Below are 4,039 nucleotides of genomic sequence, written 5' to 3'. Positions count from 1 at the left end.
GAGATAAAGCTCGGTCTTTTGGGCCCTGGCTGAGTGCAGAGGTCGGTACTGAGGCCTAGGTTCTCCCCTTCCTGGGTAGCAGCATGAATCTCCTGCCCACATAGTGGAACTGGTCCAGAGGTGCTGATGTGCTGGACTTGGTCTGCCCTGCTTGGCTGCACTTGATATCCATTTGAATCTTGTTTCACTCTTGTCCAAATGTTGTGGGGAGGAGGGAACACAGCATGATTGGCTTCAACTCTGAATCCTCTCTCTTTGTCCCCAATGATGTCTTCCAGGCATCATTTACCATGAATCGTGTCCCCTTTCCTGATTGTTGTCACTAAGGCCTCAGAGACCCCCTTCCAGCTTCTACAAAGAGCCCAGCATCTTTGGAAGCTAAAATTTTCTATAAATATTCTAATTCCACATACTACTTCTAAAGAAAGAAACCTTTTGACTGGCATAGGTCAGAATTGCTTTGAAATTCGGGGGGGCGGGGAGGGAAAAGGGGGTTACCAAGAAAAATCCCCATTAAGATGCAGATCAACGGAAGTCGTTTGCCGGAAGCCGGTCCATCCTTGCTGCTTGACACAATCAGCTCTGGAAGAAACATCTGCACAGCATATGTTTCAAGGGACCTGGTGTATATGGCATACTGTTCTTAATATGTTTGCTCCCCTTCTTAGCGCTATGTGTTTTAGCCAAGGTCACCTCTACAAGAAAAGTTGTTTCCCCAGGTGGGGATTTTTCCCTGGAGTTAGGGATTAACAGGACTAAGGAAGGGAATAAATCAATAAAACTCCCTAACTAGGGTGGGTAGTTAATCACTTTAACTACGAACAATCACGCTTAAGCTACATAATCTTTATTTAGGATAATCTCCTTCAGTTACTTGATTGTAGCTTAACAGAACAATAGACTAGTGACCTAGGAATGGAGATAACAAACGCCCTAACCTTTCAATAGAATGGATAGGATTAAAGCAACTGGTATAAATACAGATGTAACAAGAGAATAAAGACAACCTGGCTGGAGAGCCTGGTGAGAGCACCTGGCTATGCTGATGATCTGAACTCTGCCTCCCTGTCCTTCATTCTTCCGGACTCTGTCCTCACCTTTTGGAACCCCTGGACCACTGTGGCTGGAACCCGGCAGAAACTGACCAGACTACAGTTTTGAAGTAACTGAGTCTGCAGGCCTCAGAGGCTGTGACTAAAGGTTGAGAGGCTAGTGGCTGGTTCTCCGGGGCCACCCCCGCAGGCTGGATGGCTCTGTGCAGTCAGGCAGTGGGGGCCGCGTCGCTGCCCAGCGAGCTGATTGTGCACATCTTCTCCTTCCTGCCGGCGCTCGACCTGCTGCAGGCCTCGGCCTCCTGCTCGCACTGGCGCGAGTGCCTCTTCCACCCGGCCTTCTGGTGCCAGCTCCGCCTCTGCCTCCGGGTTTCCCAGGCGGAGCTGCCTCCGCTGGAGATCCTCATGAGCAAGTGCGGCAGGTTCGTGCGGGAGTTGCGCATTGAGTTCGCCTCCACCGCTGCTGCTGCCGAGGAGGATTACCTGAGCAAAGGCAGCGGGCCTGGCGATAGTGGCGTCGCGGACCCCGGGACCAGATGGGAGGAAGTCCATGTCTTGCAGCTCTCCACCCACTGGCTGGAAGAGCTGCACACCTACTTGGAGGTGGTGCTGCGCGTGCTGGTCAGCATCCGGAACAACAGGAACCTCCAGAAGCTTAGCCTTTTTGGAGATATAAGCGTTCCACTACAGCAAGGAAATTTGTCAAGTACATACCTCAGCAAGATGGACCCTGATGGCAACAAAATCAAGCAAATTCAGCAGCTGTTTGAAGAAATACTGAGTAATAGTAGGCGACTGAAATGGCTGTCCTGTGGATTTCAGCTGGAAATAGTAACCCCAACATCACTGTCATCTCTCCCAAACTCTACTGCCAACATCATGGAGCACTTGAGTTTACTGGAAAACAATATTCCTGGTGACAGCACCCTTATCACTACAGTGGAACTAGAGCGATTTGTGAATCTGCGCTCACTTGCCCTGGATTTCTGGGACTTTACAGCTGAGATGGCAAGAGTCTTAAGCGATAGCAACCATGTGCCTTTGCAGCGACTGTCTCTCCTGGTCCACGATATTTCTGTGATGCACAAGTCTCTGGACAACATGCCAAATGATGAGCATTGGAAAGCCTTGTCACAAAGGAGCCCCAGCCTCCGGGTCTATATCATGGCTTTTAATATTATGATGGAAGACATGTTAAAGTTTCAGAAACCCAGTATACCACTAGAGAGGATTCATTTTGACAGTTACTGCTGGCTCACTGGTGTTTCGGGACCTATTGTTGATCTTATATCTAGGCAGTATGACCAGTTCCTCACTCATTTCATATCAACGAATGATGTGCTTAACACGTCTGCTTTTCCAGATCTTAGTAATAACGGAAACAAAGATCCATTGGTGTTATTAGCGAGGAGATGCACAAAGCTTTCTTTTCTGGCAATTCACGGTTACACAGTGTGGGCACACGGCCTCATTGCCATTGCTCGTCTTCGTGGCTCTAATCTAAGAGTACTTGAAGTCACTGAAGAAAGCATCGGTTTTGACCTAGATGAACTGATCAACCAGGATGTGGATCCAGTGCATAACCTTATTGAGCAGGTGTCCCTGGGCCTCGGTCGACCTTGGCACGCAGTCAAGCACATTGAATCATTCAGTGTCTTCGCTGAACCAAATCGTCATTTTTACAGAGAGATGCAAAGCTTTAGCGAAGACACTTAGCTTTTTTTATAAATGCACAATTCCTGTGGTTACGTATGCAAGTAGGGTCCTATTATGTTTTTTTCAGTAGTGTGAATTAATCCCTTTGTGCTGTGTTTAATCAATCAGTATTGGCTTCATAGAATTATATATGTATATTCTACTTCTTGATCAAAGAACATAGTTGGGTATTGGATTAGAAGTTCAAAGTGACAATGTATAGGGCTTTCACGGTTAATAGACCTGTTACCAAACCTTAAAGATACACAACTGAAGGTTGTCTGAGGTCGCTGGCTCACTTTATTTTTCATTGAGTTATTCTCTCTTTTTGATTATTTTATTCTTTGTGTGTCAGAGCTGAACTCAGGAGCCAAAATATTTTTATACATATATAGATAGATACCCATAGCCTGGTGGATTTGTATGCAGTATACTAGATTCATGCATTCTAATAGCATTTATTTAATTTTGATTTGAAATGGAAGGGAGGACAATGTCCCAAATGAGTTATCTTTAACAGAAAAGCCAAAATTTTAACTTTCATTAGACATATAAAATTGATTATCACCAATGGCCATTCTGAATTTTGTATAGTACTAGGTTAGAATCTTGCTTAACCATTATTTTAAAATGCATTTACATAAACAAATACTCAAATTGTCAGATTTTTAGAAACTATATCTGACATGATTTTATTTATCAAGTATATTACACATTCAAGTTAGCTTTTAAGTCCAGATTTCAAGTAGTGGAGGAAAAAAAAAGCCGTATTCCAGGGTAAAACCCATAAAAGAAAATAAAAAAATAGAACTGTAAACACATGCTTGCAAACAAACATTAGTCGTGAAATCCCTAGCAACAAGTCACTGAGTTTTTCTCTGTCAGCGCGCGCGTCAGCTGCCAAAGAATAGACTTAACTGAAGAAGTGCCCACATGCTGGCAGGGGCCAGCCCACTCTGGCCAGCCAGATTCTGCTAGATTGTAATATTTAAGGTCGAATTTCGACCTATGGTACACAGCTGTTCGATTCCTGTTTAGTGTACATGCCCAGGTTGCAGTCTGATCCCCAGTAGGGGATGTGCAGGAAGCAGCCCATCAATGATTCTCTCTCATCGTTGATGTTTCTATCACTCTCTCCCTTCCTCTCTGAAATAAAAAAAAATATATATATTTAAAAAATATATAAAGACTACAGTTTTATTCTTCACTGGATCAAATCTAGTGATTCTGTTTTAATAATCACTCCAGAATCCACTGAAATGGGTGATGGACATTTTAAGGGCTCAGACCTG

General features: G+C 44.5%; 1 pseudogene; it reads left to right on the top strand.

The window, feature by feature from the left end:
• Nucleotides 1-1,247: 1,247 nt before the first annotated feature.
• LOC139002435 (F-box only protein 33 pseudogene) lies at nucleotides 1,248-2,768 on the top strand (annotated as a pseudogene).
• The last annotated feature ends 1,271 nt before the right edge of the window (nucleotides 2,769-4,039 follow it).

The sequence above is a fragment of the Myotis yumanensis genome, unplaced genomic scaffold, assembly GCF_028538775.1.
Source record: "Myotis yumanensis isolate MYYU_CA2020_CCGP unplaced genomic scaffold, mMyoYum1.0.hap1 SCAF_2, whole genome shotgun sequence".
Taxonomy (NCBI): domain Eukaryota; kingdom Metazoa; phylum Chordata; class Mammalia; order Chiroptera; family Vespertilionidae; genus Myotis; species Myotis yumanensis.
This window is presented reverse-complemented; position numbering and strand designations above follow the sequence as displayed.